General features: G+C 41.5%; 1 protein-coding gene across 1 annotated transcript in view; it reads left to right on the top strand.

Moving 5' to 3' along the window:
* SLIT3 (slit guidance ligand 3) overlaps window positions 1–24,119 on the top strand; it is a gene marked incomplete at its 5' end in the record, with an annotated part of 534,750 nt that overhangs the window by 161,409 nt on the left and 349,222 nt on the right. The window lies entirely within an intron of this gene.

Raw genomic sequence — 24,119 nt, 5'->3', positions numbered from 1 at the left:
TTGGAAAACAACTGTATAATCTGACACAGGAATAATGATGTGTCCAGATGCGGATATCAAATAGCATTGAACTCCCGCTGCATTGTACAAGCTCAAAACTCAAGTGCTGCTACGGAAATGAAAAGCATCATGTTTGTGAACATGTTATTCCTCCCCCTTTGCCTGCCCGGCTTGCGTGGTCAGCGCAGGCATCCTGCCGCATCCGCATCCTTATCTGCTGCTGCGTTGCCCTGGCAACACGCCGAGGCCACTGCAGCCACATAGTGCCCGCCGGAGAGGTCACCAGGATGCTCACAGTGGAGAAGTGCAGGACAGGAGGCTGGACTGTGGCATGTCAGAGGTCACAGTTTGTTACCCGTGCACCCGAATTCACATTGCGGGTCAGCGCTTAGTTTCTGACCTCTTCTGCCAAGCAAACAAACCTCCGTGTTCAGCTTTGGCAGTATAGTCATGGAAAAATTCTTAATCAAATACATCCCCTTAGTAAATCCTGTTTCAGAGGGGCTTTACGCTTTTTAGGGAAGAGCCAGGTTATTCTGGGGTTGTTGAAGATTTCTTGAGCAAAATGATAATGTTGTAGAGAAGCACAATTCATGCAATGGGGAGAGTGTTATCCTGTGTGCATCCCTCGTGACCCCCCTCAGCCATGGGCTGCCAGCCTGTCCTCACCTTGATGCAAACCTGCCAAAATTCATCCTGATCTGTTGCCATCAAAATGAATTCATAGACTTGTGTCCCACCTTCTTCATGTTAGTATTGATGGAATTTTATACAAGTATTTCCCCAAAATAGGTTGTTGTCTAACACTGGGTGGTCTAACACTGAGGCATATGATTTTTAACTCTTCCTGGGTTTACTGAAGTTGAAAATAGTGCTGTTTGCTTTACAGCAATTTTGCTTAGGTTTGGCGAAGGTATCGAATTTGTTATGGTTATACTGCTAAACGGTGTTAAAGAATTGCAGCCAACTGCTGTGTTTGCAGAGGTGGGTTTTTTGTTGGAGTAGAATTTTATTAAATTTACAGAATCAATTTAATTAAAAGCTAGTAATTTCTAACATCTTATTTACAGTGAGTGTACAGATTTCATGCATTGATAGCTTTGCATATTTACTTGGCAATTTGTTGAAGTAATTTACTTTGTAATTATTTCATGATTACTAACGCTTTGGTGCCGTGCCACTTGCTGTTAAGTTAAAATTTTGTTGTTGGCTTTGTGGCGCTCTGATCTTTGCAATCTTTGTACCACTTTGTATATGATAGTTCTTCATACCGATCCTCTAATCTTCGACTTTGTTCTAACTTCCTTTGCTCTGCTTCTCTCTCTTCCCGATCCATCTGCGTGTGGCTGGCGTAAGAGAAAAGATGCTTGTTAAGGTGTCCTTTCGGTCCACCAAGATAGACCAGTGTGCCAAACCCACGACACTGGTCTATTTAGGTAGACATTGTTTTTATATGGTTTTTACATAGAAATAGTATTTCCTATGCCGTAGGTCCTTTCCAACCACGTATACAGAGCAGGCTTTTGTCCCCAGAGTGTTCCTAGTCTGTAGGATTAATGGAAGCAGAAAGGACGTCCGTGTAGTAAGTCACTTGAGTGATTCCAGGTACATGTTATGTCTGCATTATGTCATCTTTTCCCCATGACAAACGCTGTTCTTCAACCGTTAACCATTAATTCTCCTCACCTTAATTCCATGTGGATTTTTAGCTTTATTCTGGGCTTCTTTATATAGCGGCAACTTCTGACTTAAATCACGGTTGATACTGGATTAGGCATTTTCTTTGTGCCTGAAGAGAGAGGAGCGGAGGAAAGTCTTACACATGTCCTCTTAGCGTGAAATGAAGCCTGGATGAAAGGTGAAGTATGGCTAGATGGAAGTGCTGTTAAATAGCCCTAGTAGCCGAAGTCTTCAAAACTCTTTTCTTTGTAAAGCTTTCTTGCTATTCCTTAAGCTTGGGGAACATATCCCCCCATGTTATTTAGGGTAGTCAGGTGTGACAGATGATGTGTTTGCAGGGAGGGCCTGGCACGGCCCGTGGGGTGGTGTTCTGGTCCTCGGCAGTGAAATGTTTGTATGCACGTTTGATGAAGACGTGTCTTCCTGTGCTAGACAAATGAAGAGCGTCGTTTGGGCGACCCTGGGACTTTTCAGAGCTTCTTACCTCAGAGGGCATTCATGCTCCAAACCTGGGCTGGATTATGTTTATCTGGTAGCTCTCGGAGCTTTGTACTACTGGGCCTGCTGCTTGTCTTGAAAAGAAAACTTGAAGTGGTGTTGCTTGGTTTTCCTTTGGCTCCCGCTTCATCCTTAGCCTTGTTATTCTTAAACATACTTCAGAAAACTGCTAGAAGACTTCTACAGATCTGAAATGGTTTGTGGGATTCTCTGGGATGTATACTTTAGTTAAGTATGTGAGATTTCTTTTTGCCTATTCTCTGCTAGATTTAAAAGTTATAGCTTGAAAAACGACTGTTGGTAATGGCAGTTTATAACAGCCTGTGTCCTGGAGCGTAATTTATGATGAAAAAAGCAGAGGATTTAGCAAGTCTAAAACCTCCCTGTCTGTTGCTCTGTTTTAAGCATTGTGGGATAATCTAGCATATGCTTAGTTAGTCACTGCTTCAAATGTAGAAGTATTTTAACTTTGATACCTAATGTCTTTTGCAGACAGCTTAGATAATGTTGCCGTGAGAGGTGTGGTGTGTGCTTACATTTGCCATGGCTGCAGAAGGGGAGACGGATACCTGATGGTAACTTGTTGGGGTTTTTTTGGTTTTGTTTTGTTTTTTGTTTTTTGTTTTTTGCTGTGGAATGTAGATTATGGTTTGGCTGGGTTTGCTTGGAAACATGTACGGGAATCGGCTCAAGCGATGTCTCCTGTCTGGCTTTTTGGTCACTGTGGGGTGATGAAAGTGGATGTGACATCTTGAGACTCGCGCGTTGCACCACAGCTTTGTTTCCTCCCTTGTGTGTCCTTGTATTTCTTGTCTATCTATAGGGGTGCTCAGTGTCCCTCCCCAGTAACGCCAGTGTCTCTGCAGGGCTTGACGGGGTCAGCCTCTTGTGGTGCTGCTGACTGGACAGGGAACCGGTTTTGCAGAAATCCTTTCTTTGATACGATCTGAGAGGCAAGCACATTTGTTTGTGTCTCCTTAGTGATCGCTGCTGCTGAGAACTGTTGACCTCTATATTAGACCAGTTTACAATATTGAAATCTCATTCCATGGGCTATTGCTTTCCTTTTAATGTTGTTGTAATATATTAAACACAGAGTTGCTGCTGTGGTGATTTATGCTAAGATAAATTGCTAGTATGATACACAGGGATTTAGTCTCTCGGTTTATGAATCTGCTTATTCCCTGTGCATTAAATTACTGCTTCCTCTGAATAGAAGCATCTGAAATTGTGTGTTTTATTATTTCTTGCACCATTTTGACAGACTGATCAAGGCAGTTCAAAGAATGGACTTTTTTCTTTAAATAATACAGATGTGTTTGTTCAACTTTGCATTTAATAGCCCTGGCTTCTTTCAAGTTCGTGACCAGCTTTGCCTCAGATTTAAATATTTTGTTTTCCAGACGCAGGGAGAGTCAGAGAAAGGATAAGGGTTTCTGCACTCCGAGAGGTCATGGCACAGAGTGTGCTGGGGGGAACAGAAGCCTTGCCGGGGCTTGCAGAGCAGCACCCCCTACCATATTCCCCACCATTTAAGAAACTCTGGAAGGCAGTTGGATTTTTCTCAATGCCTGTGCTTGCTCATCCACCCAGCAGCTTGAGAGCGAGAGAAATAGAAGTTCAATAAATAGGATAGCTAGAAAAATGGTAGGTAAATACACCCCCACCCCTCCTTTGAGGTGGAAAAATCATTTTCTTCAGTTTGGATGATTTTGGTAACAGAAGAGCTCAGCAGGTCTCTGACTGGAGCTGGGGACTTTCTAACAGAATTTTGGGACACTACCAAACAGATGCTTAATGTTTGGCTGGGAGGTGCTGTCATGAATTTTCTGAAGTTGGTGATGCATTTTCAGTTAATTTATTTAGTGTGCATGTGCTTTGTTTTATTATCTTCTTGTAGTATTTTCTATTCTGTGTTTTTGCCATGACTTTATATGTCAATATTTATAAAGCTTGTGATGAGCGCAGGCTGGCTTGTAGTTTGATTTGGAAAAAGGAACGAAGCACGTTAACTCGGCCAACACTGCAGGTATGGCTTTCATACTCATGAGTATGAAATGCTCACAAACCAAGGGACAGAAGAGCTACTTCATTTTGTCCAAGGCTATAAAACTGGTTAGCACCATCGCCTTTACTTGAGAATAACTCTTGGCCTCTATGGAGAACAAAGGACCTAATACATAGCAGCATGTAGCTTGTTGTTAGCTGCCAGGGTAGATGCATGTGGTCTGAGATTTTGGTCTGCTTCTGTAACATCAGCTTTTCCTTTTCGTCTATTTTTGATGTAGCTACTGATCCCTTTTTAATGGTATTTGAGGAATGGATGAGGTTTGGTAGGATGACTGTAAGTATTTGCAGTTGAGACAAGTGCTAGTCTGGGAAAAAATAGGTGAGTGAGCAGAGTAACATATTTCAATTGATAATGTAGAGAGTAAAGAAATAAGAAATGATAATGTGCATAAAATAATAAAGGAAGAATGAAAAAAAAGTTATCCCAGCAGAGCTTTAGAGGTCTGATATAGATGGGCCTGGATCGAGCACTGTCTTGCCTTATTCGATACGCTTTGCCAGAAGCACGTAGCTTTATAGGAGATTTCATGGTCCCTGATACATAATAGGGAAGAGCGAAGGGGAGCTAAAGGTATGGCCCAACCATTCCTGAATGCAGCAACTAGCAGTTGATTCTTACGTGAACCAAAACAAAAGGAAGTTCGCCTGACTTGAGTTTTGCAACGTAACGAACATGTTATAGGACCATTGTCAGCGAGAGTAACTCTATGCATTACTTTCATTTCCCTGAGTTGATTCAGCATACGGGAAGGAAGTATGGCTGAGAGAATCTCTGAAGTTTTCTATTTAAAGGTGTAGATTTAGATGAAATGAAGCAAACGAACTGGTTAACTCAAGAATCATATGCTCTCAGGGCTGGTATTTCTTCATTTTAAAGGTTAAAAGAAAAGCTGAAAAGCTTTAGCGGAGGTCTCGAGACTTAATTGGATGAATAACCGTATAAAAGACCAGGACCTGGGCAGAGGCGCTTGGATAGGACCAGGCTAAGTAAAGCTGCTGATACATTCTGGAAGGGTTGGTATTGAAGTTATAGGTATTTCTGTGCTGAAGAGAGCTAATATAAAGTCAAAATAACAAAGCGTAGAAATAGGGTAGTTATATATGTTTTAAGAGAATCTGTTAAGCTTCTTAGAAGTATTTTTCCCTTCTGTTTGTTCTGTATGTTGTTTTATATTTCTTCCAACAAAACAGCCTGTTGGTGTAAAGAAAACTGAATTCCTATTTGCTGGTGACCAGCAACATCCTTTGTAGCATAAGGCTCAGAACTGGCATAGATTTCCACCCTGAGTCATGTATTTAGTAAACATTTAATTCAATTTGGGTATTCACCTAGGGAGGAGATTAAATGAGAGAGGTCAAGCAGCTGCTGAGTGTTGAGTAATTCAATACGTTGGACATGTTGAGATTTTAATAAACATCAAGGTAAATGGTTTGAAATTGGAGCTGGGAGTTGAGACTCCAGAAAGAAAGGGTTCGTCTTTCAGTTTTAATTACGAAACCAGAGACCTCTATCCTCGAGTTTTGCAAGCTGTAGGAAGGTATAATGAGCTGTGTTCGGCTTTGATTCTGTATGTGAGAATATCCGTCAGGTACAGATTAAAAAGACAAATATCTAAAAATATTTTAAAAATTGTTGTTTTGGAGGCTACTGACCTACTTCTTTAAAGAGCCTGTAGTACATGTTCAGGATTTCTAGGCTGTCTGTGTTACCAAGGCAAAAGAAAAGAGCCAACAAGACTTGGGTGCTGTTCCTGCAATATCCTTAAACCTGATTATGTGTGTGTGTATTATTTCTAAATTCAGCCTTACGTTTAGGTTCCCATTTATAAATACTGATTTGGACTGAGATTTCCATGTTTGTTGCATCATTCATTTTTCTAGGGTTGAAGAAAACAGTTTTTCTTTCTGATGTCAATCCAGGATGCTGCTGCAAAGGTCGTTTTCAAAATCTGTTGCTTCGCATGTGACAATTTGTTTGCTGTGACAGGGAGGTGGAATCTCTGGACGTGTGTGATGCAGAAGCTGTTTGTCTTCAGTGGCAAAACTCATCCTCAAAATTGAGGGTGCAATCCATCAGCCACTTAGCTTGCAATACAAGACTTCATCTCCTTCAGTTTTGAAGATTTTAAATAAGTTTTTCCCCCCACGTTGCCCTTACGTTGGGAAGGAATCGAATTCCTGGTAAACACCTAGTGAGCCCTTCACTTTTGCTCCTCCACATCTGCCCTTCAATTTCTTTCTTGTCATGTTTCCTGATGAAAATATGTCTGCAGCCGTCTGCTAATATGCTAAAAACACTTCCCGTCACGCTGACCTGTGTGAGCCTGTTGTTTCCTTAGAAGTCCCTCAACTGTCTTCCTTTCACGCATTTGATCTGTCTTCTTTTTTGCTTGTGGTATGGTGAGTCTTTTGCCATCTGAATATCATCTTTGTCCCTCTTTTTATCTTTAGCTGCTTGGAGTCTTGGTGTATAATTTACAGTTTTTAAGCTACAGTGATGATGGATAGCTTTGCACCTCAGATCCAAGAGATCAGAATGGTGCCGTAATAAAAACTGATAGGGAAATCATTTATTCTCATTTTCCCTCACATCATGAGATTTATGTGCGCTTCTAAGGTGTAACAACATCTGCCCCGTGTGACCTTCAGCTGGAAAGTGAGTCTCCTTTGGTTCGCAGTTCAACCTTGAAGCTATGTTACGTTCAGTCCTAGAATATTTAGGGTAACTCATCTCATCGTGAAAAACGAAATTTTTGAATGTGAGGTTCCCTCTGCTATGCATTTCTTTTGCTTGTAAGTCCACTGTGTAGATGACTTGCAAGAAAAATCTTAGCGATTTGTCCTTGCTTTGTGTTACATCCCAAATATAAGCAGAAAAGATGTTAGCTTGGTTAAATTTTCATGTATTTTGGTTTGTTAATAAAACTATTATGGCATCCAAGAATAGCTGTTTCACAGCATAAAGCCTTCAAAACGCACTTGCCTAACTTTCCAAATCTTTTTCAAGTGCTGACTTTGAAGTATTAACCTTAATTATATTTCAAAGTATGCAGTAATCAGCAAGTGATTTGAACTTTATTTTGTTTTGCTGAATTGATCCTGTTAAAATATTGCTATCGGGGGTGATTAGTGTGGCTAAGGCTTTAGTGAGCAAACAAAACTCTACGAATTGTCCAACTGGTCAGACCAGAGATCATTCTGGTCCAGCAAGCTGAGTGCCATGTGTTTAGTGTGTCAGAATGGGGCACGTGGGCATGGCGTTCACCTGGCTGTAACTTTACTGGCATCCACAAGCACGATACCAAAGAGATTCCGTACTCACCAATAGTAGCTGCAAGGTTCGTGGTTTTTTTTTTTGGTGGTGCGTTTTTGGGGGCTCTTTTTTGTTTTGTTTTGTTTTTTGTTTGTTTGTTTGTTTTGGTTTGGTTTTTGTTGTTGTTTTTGTTTTGTTGTAATTATCCATTGGTATACTTTTCCCCCACAAACACTTGCATTCCTGATTCTGAGAACAAGTATTATTTTCTTATTTTATTTTCACAAGGTCTTACAGCAAGAAGTTCCACACTACTATAGGCTGTATCAAAAAGTATACCTTTTCGTTTTCAGACGCGCTTCCTGGCAATTTTATTTGACATACTCTAATTCTTCACATTGAATCGGTGGTGAAAAATTGTTCTTGTTTTCTACTTAATGTTTCACACACTTTCATGATATCCACTCTAACTTTTCCAAGCTGGAAGTCCACAGCTGTCTCTGTCCTTGTTCAGAGAGCGTTCCATGTTTTGGAGCTGTCTCATGGTTATCTTGGGTTTGGATGCGTGTTACATTGGTAAATGCATCTTCCACTTTATCCTTGGTCACTTCGTACAAGGAGGCTTCCTGCTGCCCTTCACTTGTTTTTACAACATTGAAAAAAATCGGAATCATCTGCAAATGTTGTTGTCTCATGTACTCGTTTCATTTTATACGTACCCTGACCAGCACAGGTCCTAGCACCGCTGTCTTTGGGACCGCACTGCCAACTCTCCGTCCTTGGGAGAACTGCCCATTTATTCCCATCTTCCATGCCTTGCTTTTTTAATATTATTAATGCACAGAGAGATCCTTTCCTTTTATCCGGTGTCTACATAGTCTTTGTAAGTGCCTTTGGTGAAGGACCTTGCAAAAAGCTTTTCCGAAATTAAAATACACTGAAACAACAAGGTCACCCTGAATAATATACTTGTTGGCTACTTCAAATAATTCTTTTAATTTGAGGTAAGACTGAACTCGATAGAAGCTATGCTAGCAGGTCTTCACCATATTAGGTCAATAGATGTGTCTTTTAATCCTGATTCATATTAATCCAAATTAAATATGAAGATTTCAGGAGTCCATCTCCTTTCCTCCTCTAAGCTGCTTCTGAATATTGTCTTTGCGTTTGTCACCTTCTGTTTTCTGAAGTCAGTCTTCCTCCATAGTAGTTAACAGAGAAATTTTCTGCTAGTTATAAAGAACTGAACGCAGCTGGGTAATGTGTAAAGCCTATCCTGATGTGGCACAAAAAAAAAAAAAAAGTCACTTTGTGTCAGAACTGCTCTTTGAATAACAGCTATTCCAAGTGAGTTTTCTGTGAATTTTATCAGTTGTTGCAAAGCCTCTTCCCCTGCCTCTTCCATTTCTGCGAGTTGCTCTGACTCTCACTTAGTTTAAGGAAAGGCTCCAAAGGGGGAACTTATGGAGCTCCAGTGTAATTATTTATACTTAACTTTTCTGCTGTGGCCTTAAGTCTCGGGGGTGTATCTGTTGCATCTTTATTATCTTTTTGCCCTTAATTCTCTGCGGCAGTTTTCTTGCTTTTGAAATGATGAAAATAAATATACTAGTACTTTTTATACCTTTAGCGAGTTGTTCCTCAGCATGTGTCTTGACTTGTCTCGTTATTTTTTTATTTATTATTGGAAAGATGGTATTTCTCTTCTCTGAGATTCTTTTATGTCTTGAATCAATCCTTATGCTACCTGAAACATCTGTTTTTCTAAAATTTATTCTATCTAAAAATGTCTAAACATTACTTCCCATCACAAAAAGTAACTGTAACTGATCTATATTAGGATAATTTCTACTGCCAGTGTACTTATGAACGTCATTTTCATTTTGGTCTGGTTGCTTCTGGTAATTTTGCTCTTCTGAAATGAGCGACTAGCTGGTACTTGCCTCCAGCCTCCTCTGTTGCTTATTCAGTTTGGCTATATGTTAAATTAGGACGGTGCAGAATTACTGGCTGAAATGTCCACTGGTCAAAGAAATTGCTTCAGTGGTTGTAAATGTCAAGACCTATTAATTTAGCACGCTTAACATTTAGAATCAATTAAGAGCATATAATTACCTATTTAGATAATTTCATGATCATATCTTTGTTATTTCACCAAACAGAACTATCTTAAAAATATCTCTGTGCAATCGTGCAGTGTATATAAAATAATATTTATATAGGCTCTATCAGTACAGCACATGCAGATTTGAGGAGCATATGCACAGAAGTGACTAGACCGTGCGACCTGCGAGTTGCAAAGCTGCTGAAAAGTATGGCTGTGAGGACCAGCTTTGTGCCACTCTGCTGCTGACCTCTGCTACCGAGATAGAATATTTTAAAGCAAATTTGAATCAAATGCTACTGCTTGGTTCAGTGCATCCAAACTTGCGGTTGAAAAATAAACTGCAGAAAAGAATTTTCAGCTGCTTTAACCTTTTTCTTCGTGTAGCTGATGTAAATTTTAGTGAAACTCTTAACAAACCCAGACTATTCTTTTAGTAATGTCTCTTCGTTTAATAGTTACCTGTTGCTGCCTTGTCTTCGACCTACAGCTTTTCTCATTCCAGCGCTGCATTATTACCCGTTGACCTTTGCTAAGGTCAGATTAGTTTGATCTTTATATCTCCCATGCTGGAGGTTATGTTTGTGTAATACACAGGTAAAATTTCATTGCTGTGTCAACATTTATTTTCAACTGTGCAAAAAGTAGTTGTTTGCCTATCAAATAAACGAGGTCAGCAGCTGAGTTTCATACACAGTATAGTTACAATTTTCCTTTTTAGTTACTGAGCTCGGAGCGTTCTTCCATCTGATGCCCAAACCAGTTCCAAGCAACATTTAAAAATAGGAGGTTGTGCCTTCCTCTATTTTCATGGTTGTTTTGACCCGTAAGTAAAGTACCGACAACTGGAGATGTCCAAGAGCAACAGTCATTTCCCTTTAATCTCAGGTGGGCGACCGGCTGTAATGAGACATGAAGCTGTTGTGTTGTTTTTACAGTAGCCATCCCCTGCACAGACCACAGGACATGGCCTTAACACAGAGTCCTATATTTTCATTACAGAGAGGAAAGGTGTTTTGTGTGTCCTACAGGATTACAAACTTCTCTGTGTGATCCCCTGATGTGCATATGGCAAATATCTGCCGTGATTGCTAAAACAGTTCTACCCAGGTTATTAATTGCGTAATTAGAACGTATAAATAAAACTTGTCACGTGACTTTGATTCTCTTGCTGAAATTTTAACATATGATGATGTGCTATGGTGGCATGCCATAGTGAAAGCAATAATTGAACCATCAGACCACAGTTTCCTACTAGCATATATTCCTTATAATTATATTTTCCATGGCTTAAGAGAAAATTCACAAGGGAACTGTCTCACTCCTTACACGGTTTGCTGCTCCATAAATCAGTCAGCATTTTAACTTAGGGGCTTGTCAACCACGTAAGCTCATTGTCTCTTAGCGGGTGTCCATGGTACAGAAAAAGACGGTGGACCAAAAAAAGTAGTCCAACAAAGTTATGCTTTTTCCAGAAACAAGAAGGAATGGAGATATTCTAGGGATCTTATGGCTTTGAGGTTCATTTGTATTTCTGGTTCACTCACTAAACTTGCACAGTGGAACACTAAGCTTTGTGGAGCATCTCCAGATCTCAGGTTTCCTAAATTGTAAATGTACTGCTTTCGAGCTTGTATGCGCAGCCTGTGTTAGCAAGACCGGATCAAATGGAGACAAGAACACAATTAGTCTTGGTCTATGTGAGGTGTGGGATTGGCACTGCTTTCTTCAAAATGAAGTCTGCCAGTGGAGACAGAACTATGATGCCATTGGAATAAATAAGAAGGAAGGTAGCTCGTGTGTTTGGTGGTGAGTGGATAGAGGGTTCTCAGTAAAGACAAGCGGGGAAGAGGAGAGTTTGCCCTTCATGTGAAGGAAAGGATTCAATGTCTGGAGTGAGAGGCTCATTGAGAGTGCGTGCAGGTCTGGATCAGAGGAGAGGTCATTCCTCTTTGAGCATTTCTAGGTGTGTGGAGGAGGAAAAGGAGCTTGGGGGCAGCCAGCACAGATTCTCCAAGAGTAAATCGCACTTGAGCAACCTGACTGCCTTCTGTGATGAAGTTACCGGGCCTCTGGATAAGAGGTGGGCAGTAGACATTGTCCGCCTTGATTTTAGCGCATTCTGCACCTGGGATAGCTTAATGCCCTGCAGAGGTTGGGGACTAGGCACCCGGGGAGCAGTTCTGCTGACGAGTCTGGGGGCCCTGTGGGACAACAAGGCTGGATGTTAGTTGTGTGCCCTGCCAGCGATGGAGGTTGACAGCATATTGAACAGTATTAACAGGAGCGTAATTGAGGTGATTCTTGGCTTGTAGTTGGCCCTTGTTAGACTACATGTAATAACTGGTCTAGTTTGGTCCTCCCAGTACAAGAAAGATGTTGCTCAACTAGAGAGAGGCCAGTGGAGGCCCCCAGGATGGCCGGGGCTTGAGCACTTGCCCAGGGAGGGGAGGCTGAGGGAGCTGGGCTCATCCAGCCCAGAGAAGAGGTGTCTTCAGAGGCCCAACAACAGCCTGCCGGTTCCCAAAGGGTCAGAGCCAGGGGCTTTGTTGGGGACATGGGAGGAGAATGAGCTACAACAGTCACGAATTGAAATGGGGGAAGATTCGAACTAAATATCGGGACAGAAAATACACTGTGAGGATAATTAAGCTGGAACAGTCTGTGCAGAGAGGCTGGAGAATCCCCCAGCTTGGAGGTTTTCCAGACCAGACTGGACCTCAGAGCTGGCCCTGAGCTTGGACTTAGAGACCTCCTGAGCTTCTGTCTTGCTGCTGTGATACTCTGATAGACTGTGATGTACTTCCGATAGTGCGTGAGGTTTAAGTTATAGTACTGGTAAAGCATTCAGTAGCAGTGGCGAGGTTGATATAAATGAGGAGAACAAGGGACACTGCACAGTAAAACCAAACCACACCAGAAACCCCCAAATAAAAAAGCAGAACAGAGGAAAACAAACAAACAAAACCAGCAAAAAATATATAACTGTAAAAAAACCACTTAACAGTGGAGGCCTTTTTTTTTTTTTTTTGCAACACAAATATCTAAGAATTGGATCGGTCAATGAAAATGTCATTGTCTAGTCAGTAATAAAAAATACCTTCCACTGCAGTTCAGCTTGCGAACATCTTAGAATACCAATAGTAAATATTTAATAGTAAAGGAGTGTTATTTCTCTAAGTGGTGAATGTTTGTCTTCCCCTTCTTCCGCTTATGGGAGTAGCTGAGCTGTATTGATCTCACAGCAGCTTTAAAGATGAGGACTCTTGGATTAAAAATCAGCTTAGAATTTTTCAGTATGTAAAAATACATCGGGGGAGATTGGGAGAAGGAGATGCTGAGTGGAAATGGAAATCATGAGAGCAATCCACATACATTCTTAGCTAAACTAGTTATTTCTTTATTTGCTGGAAAATCATTTTAATATCTGTGATTTGAGTTATAAATTTATTCTGTAAATTGCCTTTAATTTTTCTGGATGATTCGGCATTTGATGCTTAAATCTGAAAAGATTTATTTGTTCTCCTTTGTCAAATCAACACAAAAAATTACAGTGAATGAAGGCTTGTCTTTGTGGCTTTGTATTTATTAAATATTTAGACTGGAGCCCCTTGTTTTGACCATTTGCACCTGTGCCTTTAGGGAAGTATTTTTCTAAATATCCTCTTAAACTGTTGCCACAGCAGTCTGGATGCTTCAATGGATACATGTATACATCAAATGCCGGGAATGGGAGTTACTCAGTGAGCAATGCGGTTTTTTTACTTATATGACTTTTAAGTCATCTCTAAGCATTTCTGCTGAGGGGAAAAAGATGATCATTTTCAGAATTCTTATGCAGAAGCTCTGGCAAATAAATTAACCTTTCAGACTTAAATGAGGATATGCACTGTAAAGTGGTTAGGAGCGAATACGTATACTGCCTTAAATGCATTCAGAATGGGATGTCTGAAATTGCAGTAATGGCAAGCAACACCTTAGCTCTTACACCATTAAAACATTTAAATGCCAGAGTTTTCCCTCTGAGTCAATGGGCAGGTTGTGATTTATGGAACTGCTTTTCTGCTTGGTGGCTTACAAGCAGTAGAGCGTGCTTGGGTCCAGCAGCCTGTCTTGGCTTTCCAGCCCCAGGCTCAGGACCTGCCTGAGGAACGGCAGTATCGAACCTGCTGCGAGGCTGGGAGAGACTCTCGGAGACCCTACTGGCAGCTTTCACAGCCCTTTTAGGACAGCTTGAGTTGCCTATAGCAGTGCCTCAAGCAGATTTCATCAGCTGGTTTGCTCTCCTTTTTTTTAATTTTTAAGCAGATTTTCTGAATAATTGTTTTCTACCTCCTTTGACCTCCTGCAGTGCATCTTATCCAGCTTGGCTGTGATGGCAGTGCTTTCACAGCGTCTGTAGAAGATTTCAGTATTATGCCACTGCAGTAGCCCATGATCAAGTATCCATCTATGTAATAGTGTGGGATTTGCCAACCTCTGGTAGCCTCTTCATACAGTTCTAGACAAGGCAGTTTTACAGACCTCTTTTCCTTTAGAGGAGGCTCGAAGACTGAAAGATTCTAGATGATGGTAGGTTAGTTTTGGACCATCCTGTAAATGCTGTGCTCTGTGAATCTTTTCAGTACTCAGATGCAAACACATTTGGATGGAGAGAATTTCGGTACATCAGTTGTTAATTTCATTAACAATAGTCACCGTGGTGAAGACTTACTTCTGTTTTAGTTGTCCTAGCGAAAGATGGTCAATATTAAATCTGCAATCACGGTTTCAAGAACAAAAATGAAAGGTTTGTATATGAGTGTAGAGAGAGGAAAACGATTTACAAGAACATTTCCTCTTCCTTTCTTTTCCTGCTTCCAGTAGGTCCTTTGCCTTATTAAAGAGATCAATGATTCACTGAGCATATGGCAACAAATCTGTTGAGTTGGTAATCCGTGTTAAAGCAGTGGCAATTTCCAAAAGTTAGGTTCAGTGATTAAGGAAAAAAGTGCTGTTTGCTCCCTTTCTCCAGATACTTACATCAAACTGTGTCTGTACAAGAACGCTTTGTTTCACCTTGAACATTTTGAGCCTGTCCTCTCGCAGTGCTAGAGCAATACATTTAAAAAGAATCAACCCTGGCAACACGTGCTTTGCTTGGAGCTGAGTAATATGCTCATGGTTCAGACAGTTGTTATAGTGAGAATGTGTTATATCGCTTACTCTCAACAGACAAAGGTCAGGAATCAGTTTGAGCTGTTCTTGCACCTGCTCCCCTGGCCGTCCCAGGCTTTTTTCCTTCCCATTTCTGAGCAGTTTGCTCAGTTGGGCAGTGGGAAAGGCGAGTAGGCTCTCCTCTCAGAATCATGGAATCCTGGAATGGTTAGAGTTGGAGGGGACCTTAAAGATCATCCAGTCCCACCCCCCTGCCCTGGGCAGGGACACCTCCCACCAGCCCAGGTTGCTCAAAGACCCATCCAGCCTGGCCTTGAACACCTCCAGGGATGGGGCAGCCACAGCTTCTCTGGGCAACGTGTTCCACTGTCTTACCACCCTCAGAGAGGAAGAATTTTTTCCAAATATCTAAGTTAAATCTCCCCTCTTTTAGTTTAAAACCATTAGCCCTCGTCCTATTGCTCCACTCCCCGATAAGGAGTCCCTCCCCATCTTTTCTGTAGCCCCTTCAGGTACTGGAAAGGGCTCTAAGGTCTCCCTGGAGCCTTCTCTTCTCCAGGCTGAACAACCCCAACTCTCTCAGCCTGTCTTCGTGGGAGAGGTGCTTCAGCCCTCGGATCATCTTTGTAGCCTCCTCTGGACATCTTCAGATAAAAGAGAAACTAGAATCTGTTTATGACTTCCTTTTGAAGTCAGCCCAGCCAAATTGATTAGTAACTTGGACTGATAAACATGGGTGAGCAGTGACTATGATACATATACTTAATGATCGCGTTTTCAGACCTGTGAACACCCATTGCTCAATAGCTTTGTCACACTGTCTCAGCTGAAGCAGAGGTGTCTTCCAGCTGCCAAGCTACAATGTTTGTTGGTTTCTCATCTCAGTATATCTGTCTCAGCATCTCCTGTGCAGCCTGCTCTTGAGGTCTTCAGCTAGCAAATGCTGTTTATATGAAATGTAGTTTAGGTTTGTTTCTGGAGTATGGTTCTTAAAATAATAATAGAAAAACATTGTATGAAGTATTTGAATTTAAGTATTATTAGCAATATGTGGTCCCTCAGAATTTATGTGCTCCGAGGTATGTTTTTTTTCTTTCTTTTTATAAATACTTATTGCAGTCTTTTAATGGTAAGCCATAAGTGCTAAGCTGCAAGACATGGCTTGTACTCCGATAATCACATTAATGAGCCTTTAGAATTGCAGAATCCTATGTGAACATCATATGTTTGTGTGCAGTTGAAACAGCCTTGTAGTTAGAGTTGTAAAGCTGTAATTATTTCCAAGTAAAAATAGAGAAAAGCGTCTGTGATACTGAATAACGAAGCCAGAGTCAGAGTTCCTAATGTGACGACTCCCATAATAAAGGCAGACGTGACCGTGTTATCACTGTCCCATACCCTTCATTTCAGAAATAATCCCCACTATCTTGCCAGGAATGCAGCTACGAGACAGGTCTTTTTCCACTCCTGGCCACAGAAGGAAGGAGGAAAGAACAAACGCCAGCCAGGTGCTTACGAGTGCTGGGGGCACGGTCTCCTGTGGTCCAAAGTCTGTCCTGCTGCCCACGCTGGCGTGTGACATGTATTAGGTCGATGAGACTTAGACACAACTCTGCATTAGAGTAGAAAAGGATAGTTATTGCTAAAAGCCATTTGGCGATCTTAGTTCTAATGTCACAGAAGTAGTGTCCCTAAAATCCTCCTTACTAGAATCAAATAATTACTTGTGAATAAAGCTTTCATTTGGAAGAAAAAAAAATGAAGCTTTAAAGCTCTAATGGATGCAAGAAGCTTGAAAACCTGAATGTTTACATGTGCTAAGGTTAAAAAGTAATTCGGTGAATAAGACGGTACAAAATCAATAATACGACTTTTTCTGAAAGGGCTAATAATATTTCAGTGCTGCGTTTGATACTTTTGAACTATTAGATGACTACTATTATCTTTGATAAAAAGTACACAAAGCCAAGGCCTCATTTGTGGGACTTTGGAAAGGAGATTCCTAGACCAGGATTTCACATCAGTTGCAAGATAGGATTGGAAGAGTATCTAGGAGAAACGTTTGCTAATCACGAATGAGCAATTATCAGAACTTTTAAATGTAATTTTAATGCATTATTGGAATTTATTTTGCACTTAATTTCTTCTCTGTATCATTCATAAAGCTTTATCTAAAATATTGGTTGCTTGGCTTGCTGTACTAATTTTGGTTTTATTTTTCCTGTGTGAGATAAAGAGTAAAAGTGACTTAATCCTCAAAGGCTGCAAGGAATGTTGGAACTGGCACTGAGAAAGAAAATAGTTGGTTTGCAGTGGGAATGGTATGGAAACCAAATACTTCTAATGCTTCCTAAAAGAAGAAATATGAGCAGCTGATGCTGATGACTTGCAACTTTCAAACTTGTCACAAATAGCTTAACAAAAGTGCTTATATATTTTGTTAGCCAGTTTTACAATAGTTTTATGCTATTACTGGAATAATGCATCACTAGATTAGCTCACTTCTACAGAGAGAAAACACAAATTGGCAGATAATAAAAGCACAGAGAAAATTTGACAATATGGGGCCTCAGGAAGTGGGCGTAAGGACACCACCATGTCTATATAAACCGCTTTGCTTTGGATTGGCAGCTGCTGCTCTTCCTATACGGTAGTGCCTCGCTGTAAAATGCACATACATGCGTCACTGCGCAAAACCTGCGAACGCCAGTGCACCGCAACACGTGGGTTCTGTCTGAGAAAACATGGATTTTTAAAGTCCCTCTATGGCGGGACTACGGGTTTGGGGGAATTTTCTATACTTTCAGTTAACTTCCTCTGAAGTGTAGATGTTCCTTTACAAAGCTCCTTCAGACAGCACCGCAAGTTGTGTGAATTGAGTTTTATATAAAATAGGATTGGTTTGCTCCCAAGTTTTTATACAGTTATGACAGGATTTGGTTTGGCTTAAACATATGTTTGACATTTGTGGTAAATCTAATTGATGGTTACTGTTTTTATGGTAGATATATCCCAGCATATTTTAGACCAAAATTTAATGCTAGTCTGTATATGTCCTTTCTAATCTCACTTTTGTAGTCCTACAGTATTATATGGGTTATGATTAGGGTGCTTCCTGAAACTGGGATGCTTAAAGGTTGTACAGAAAGAGATCGATCCCTGCTCTTCTTGCATTATTGTTTGGGTTTCTGCACCACTGACTGCATAAGGTATTACATATTTTTCTCCCATAGTCATATATGATGTTTGTATTCCTACTAGAAAAGTAATGAAAATATTTTTTTTAAAGGTATGAAAGCAAATGATTAATGTTACCCGACTTTAATATTACTGTATTATAACTGTGATAGTCTAAACCCACAAGCTAGGAAGCTGGTACTGCTGGGAAAATACAAGTTTTGAGCTTCAGATACTTTGAAGGATAAAAGTTGTTTGGATTTTTTCCTCAGTTATGTCAGTTACAAAGTAAAGTATTGTCTTTTCCTACAGACTTGCCTCAATGAAATGTTATTCTAGACCATAATTTAGAGCTAAGAGGGAACAAGCAGGAGCTTTCAAGGTAGTCACTCATTTGCTTGTCACCTTAACTTGTGCTATGTAGGAAGCTTTGTGAGAGACAGCGGGTGGAGGTTTGGCTGGCTCATTCCCAGCTGGGGAAGGTCTGCTTGAAAGAAGGGAGAGCGATGTACATTTTCTGAATTACAGGTATGACAGAGCAATCAAAAGAAATCTAGGTAGTATCTGGTTGGTTTTATCTTTTATCAATGTGATTCGGTTCTCATAGAAGTGGCTGAACTAGGCTGTACCTTCCCAAGAAGTGCCTATGAAAGTTTATTTGCTCAAAACAGGTAAAATTGCAGTATTTCTGTACTTTAATGGTGAGGGGTATGGAGTTCATATCAAACTGAGGGAGGTGTAGAGCCCCTGTTAGCTCTGTCCAGGAAACCTCTGGGGTCGCAGTCCCTGGGGGTGGTGGACCCTGCATAGCTTACTCCCCTACAGCTCTTCGAGACCACGGTTTGTGTTACTCCAGCTGTAACAGGCAAATAAGCTGTTTTGTTGTGGTATCACAAAACAGCTCCTGCATTTCATCTCGCTGTGCTCCCAGGTAATAGATCTCGGAGAGCACTGCCAGCACCATCTAACCCCACCCCCTGTTCTCTGGGATCATCTTCTATAAGACTTTCAAAGACCAAGATTAAAGACTGTATTAAAAATGTATTTGGCCTCTTTAAAAATGCATATGTCACTAATTGCTGTAATTTCTGCCTCCCTCCCTGCTTGTGTATGCATTCAGTTCTGGTACATCCTTGCCCTAGTCTAGTAAGTGTTACCCTATGCTGCAATCCTTTGCTTGAAACCTGTGGTAGAGGTGCTGGGAATAGGTTGTGGACCGATAATAGCGTGTCAGTTGTGGTTGAAAGGTAAATGGCTTCACTGGTAAGAAAATCTTCCTAGTTCTTTGATGTAGAGTGATGAAAATCTTTAGAGAACTTCTGGTTACTCTAGGGTCTTTATTTGGGACTTGAGCATTTGAATGAGACTGTAATTCAGTTGGAATTAAAAGAAGTAGTTCAGATTTTAGATTAGAAGAATAGGCTGTGAACAAGGAAGGCCGCTTTTACAGCTGGTCTAAAGCACGGCAGTTCTGTCACCGGGCTGCTATCATTCTGCTGTCACGTTAGCATCTCGCTGCCTTGGGTCCTTTCGCTTTTCTCCAGAGCTACACCAATTAAGCCAGTGGTATCTTTGCCCGAGCTGTGTTTTTCTTTAAAGCTTGGGTTTGTTTCTCGTAATATTTTTCTGTTTTGAAGTTGTCTGAACATTTAGAACATTACTTCGGACAACAGCTTAAAAATGAAGAAAACGTTACCTGGTGCTTTGTTAGGGGTCTAACCTGTTCATTTCTGTGTCAATGATTTACAGTAGTAACGGTGGGATGAGTCTGGAGTGGTGTGGAACCAAAGCAAAATACAGGTGGCAAAGGGAGGCTCAGCCCAGACTCTGAAGGAGAGCTGAAAGGTAATTCAGTTGTTAACTGGAATAACGTCACAAAATCGAGACGCTGCTACCAACAATAAAGAGATCAGAGTCCTTCAGGTTGGAAGGGGCTGTGGGGAGGTCAGCAGGTCTAATCCCATTTCTCTGTTCTTCCTTGCACTGGGCACAGGCTCGATACCAAAGACTGTGCTCAAAGCAGCACAACAGCTGCAGAGTAAAAGAAAGATACAACTAAATGGAATGTAGGCAGTGCAAAAGGGAGTCAATCCTTCTTATGTTTGCAATCTGGCAGTTCTGTTGAAGCAAGGAGCAGTTACAGGCAGCCATCGCTTATTGAGGAGCAATCCCTTGCAGAGCGCGAGGTGCGCCAGCTGCTGTGGGAGCAGCCTCCCGGGGAGAGGGCAGGCCCCTCGCTCCGCGCTGCCAGTCTGAGCCTGGCGAGGTACTGGGTATTTACTGGTTGCAAACTTGACGCTAGTTCATTCCTGCAGTATGATACTTTTCATATTTACTCTTGTTATATCTGGCAAGAGGCCTTAAGAAGTCCCCTGTTGGTGCTGCTCAACTCTGGTATCTTTATAGTTCCGTTGATTGATTTGACAGAGCGTTCACAGGCCAAACACCAGACCGAGCTGTTTTCTCAGCAGGAAAACATGAAACTAGGGGAAAAGATACAGTCAGCTTTTCAGTTGTTTGCTTTTTTCGAGTCGCTATATGTTAATGTGTAAATTAGTGCGCACCGTACGCACAATGGTGTTGTAAGTCCCCACTGAATGTAAATCAAACAAATGGCCTCCCTCAAAATTCCCTAAATCTTTGCAAGTGGAACAGAAATTACACTTTTGCTTTGGTATGATGAAATGGTTTCAAGATGATGTGTAGAGAAATACTGGATCATGGTTTGGATATTTAATAATTTCTGTAGTAAAATATATATGCGTTATCATTATTTTTCCATCCCCCTTGCCTAAAAGGCGGGTAAGGTTTCTGGCACTTCCTTTCACGCATCTCCTACAATTTAGGAAACTAAATTGCAAAAGGAAGGAGGAATGAAAACTGAATGACACACAGAGTTTTCATGTACTTATGGCCCTGTTCATTTGGCAGATCTGTATTTTCCCGTGCGCTTCACAGCGCTAAGCTTTTTGTACATCGATTTGTAAGATGATTTGCACCTGAATCACTGGCTATGAAGACGTTTGCAAGAAATGGCGTCACCTCCGTTGCATGCATGGCTTGAGAAGAAGCTGCAGAGAAGAGAGTAAGAACACACCAGGTTGATTTATATAGGAGACGAAATGCATCCAAAACTCACGGTATTCATTCATGGTAGGAAAATATTCCTTTGTTGTCATTTCACTCTTCCATTGATTTTGGGCATTGAAACTCAAGTATTAGCAGTGTTGATTTGGAAGTAGAATAATTTGGCAATACTGGATTACAAAACCCGCAGGAAGATGTCATTCAAATCGTGTTATCAGTCAAAACCCAGCCAGCTGGATTAGGTTGACTGAGGTCAAGTTTTCAGTGTAAAAAAGAAGTCTTTTTTTTTCTTTTTTTCTTTCTTTCTTTCTTTCTTTTTTTTAAAGTATGGTGAAATGTGTTGACTGAGCTCTTCTCAAAAAAAATTTAAAAAAAATTAGTTAACTTTTTTTTTTCTGGAGTCAAATGTAAAATTCAACAAATACTTTTCAGTTAATTCTCATGTAAAGCGCCAGTTGTTTTGAGTGTTTTCAAGCTAAATCTCCTTCACTTGAACTTAAAATCTGCTTTACTTGGCTGAACCTGTTGTCACCACAATTTTTGGTTTCTTCTTCCCAGAATGTTCCAACTTTATCTCTGTTCCTGTATTTCATGTTCTCCCTGGATAGGATTTTCAGACACAACTGAGGAACGCAGATGGCATTAAAAAAAAATGGAACTTGGGTACCAAATAATACAAGGTTCTTTGCCAGTCCCACCATCTTCTGTTCACCTCATTTCATGTATTCTCCTCTGAAATATTGCCTTTCTCTCTGACTTGGTGAATCTGTCTTTTACCATCACTTTGGGTGGACCTCCCTCCTCCCACTCACCTTTACATGTGGTGTGAAGACAGTACTGAGAGCATCAGCGGGCTTGCGAAAGCAAGCCCCTTTTGTACTTGAAGATCTTGGCTGTCCTGAGGTTTCGTATAGTTAGTGTACTTTGTATGAACTCATACTTGTGCCACTGTGTCTAAACCTATAGTCACAGTGAGGAGACAATGTGGTAACGCCTGGAACCCTCAGCAAGTGAGAACTGATTTTTGCATCACGTTTTTATCTGCATCGCCTCCCAGTATTTGATTAGCCCTCTCGGGGTTTTCTTAAGAATTAAGGAGGGAAGTGTGTGGTGTGTCTGTGTAACTGTACAAAAGTTTGTGCTTAATTACTTGGCTTGGGATAAAGATTAACTTTCTCTATACATCTTTTGCTATTACTTCATTGTAATGCAATGAGATTACAGGAACACTGAAATGATAATTCTGTCCAACTTTGGAGTAGGTAACATAGGGCAGTCTTTGTTAATACTACTTTGCTTACTAAGCCTCTGGTGCGAAACATGTTTCAGAGCAGACAGACAAGGCCTTAGATGCTTTCAGATTATTTTTTTTTGTGTCATTTTCAGAGGTTGCCCACTCAAGTATGGAAAGCAGCAGCAGCCGCTCCTCTCTAACTTAATGACTATTATGTAAGACTAGATCAGATCAGAGCAGTGGTGTGTCAAGCTCATCATCGTGTTTCTGCCTGTGGTCATGGTGGTTGCCTGGAGATGCACCTGAGGGGCCAGCAGGAATGTAGTGCCTACAGTCCCCGCCATATGCTGCCAGGCTCCAGCCCGTTTTGTGTTCCAGGCTCCTGGAGGCAGCATGGGTCTTTATAGTTAATAGTAATTCCAGGAGAATTTGTCGGTGACATAGACAGTGGGATTGAGCACACCCTCAGCAAGTTTGCAACCAACACCAAGCTGGAGGGAAGAGATGCCATCCGGGGGAACTTGACAGGCTTGAGAGGTCGACACGTGCAAACCTCATGAAGTTCAACAAGGCCAAGTGCAAGGTCCTGCACATGGGTCGCGGCAATCCCAAGCACAAATACAGGCTGGACGGAGAATGGATTGAGAGCAGCCCTAAGGAGAAAGATTTAGGGGTGCTGGTTGATGAGAAGCTCAACATGAGCCGGCAACATGCACTCGTGGCCCAGAATGCCAACCATGTCTTGGGCTGCATCAAAAGAAGCATCACCAGCAGGTTGCCAGAGGTGATTCTGCCCCTCTACTCTGCTCTCATGGGACCCCACCCAGAGCACTGCATCCAGGTCTGGAGCCCCCAACATAAGAAGGATGTGGACCTGTTGGAGGGGGTCCAGAGGAGGGCCACAAAAATGATTAGAGGGCTGGAGCACCTCTCTATGTAGACAGGCTGAGGGGACTGGGGTTGTTCAGTCTGGAGAAGAGAAGGCTCTGGGGAGACCTTACAGTGGCCTTCCAGTACCTAAAGGGGGCCTACAGGAGAGCTGGGGAGGGACTCTTTACCAGGGAGTGTAGCGATAGGACAAGAGGTAATGGATTTAATCTGAAAGAGAGGAGCTTTAGATTAGATATCGGGAAGAAATTCTTTACTGTGAGGGTGGTGAGCCCCTGGCGCAGGTTGCCCAGAGAAGCTGTCGCTGCCCCATCCCTGGAGGTGTTCAAGACCAGGTTGGACGGTGCTTGGAGTAACCTGGGCTGGTGGGAGGTGTCCCTGCCCAGGGCAGGGGGGTGGGACTGGATGATCTTTAAGGTCCCTTCCAACCCAAACTATTCTATGAGAATTTTCTTCCATTAGTTTGACCAGTGTCTGTTTGAATTTGTGTTAACTTTTGCACCTAGATGGTTCGGCAAGAAGGTGTCGGAGCTTCACCATGTTCGAAGAACTGCTTTCACTGTTTATTTTTTCCCTGGCTGCCTTTGGTTCATTTGAGGGCGGCTAGTTCTTTGGATAACAAAGAGTGAATGTTTGTACTCTCTCACCCTGTGTCACACATGACTTTATAGACCTCTGTTTTGTCCCCTATCAGTTGCTGCTTTTCTGTGTCTAATAGTCACGGCTCACTTCATCATTCTGATGCAGAAGCCATTTCTTCCCTGTTGCCCTTCTCTGAACCTTTCCCAGTTCTACCAGTAGCATCTTCTTCAGCTGGTTTTCAGCTCTTTGTGTAGCGAATATAACAGTACTGAAGGTTGCAATGAAGGTGGAAAGCACACTCGGGATTTAAAGTGACACAATGACTTATTCTTTGTGTTTTGCTTTGCTCCTGATAATGTCTGTCTTTTTTTTTTTTTTTCTTTTTTAAA

Source organism: Vanellus vanellus (assembly GCF_965231255.1).
Source record: "Vanellus vanellus genome assembly, chromosome: 13".
NCBI lineage: Eukaryota > Metazoa > Chordata > Aves > Charadriiformes > Charadriidae > Vanellus > Vanellus vanellus.
Note: the sequence above shows the minus strand (reverse complement) of the source record. Positions and strands in the feature narration are given on the sequence as shown.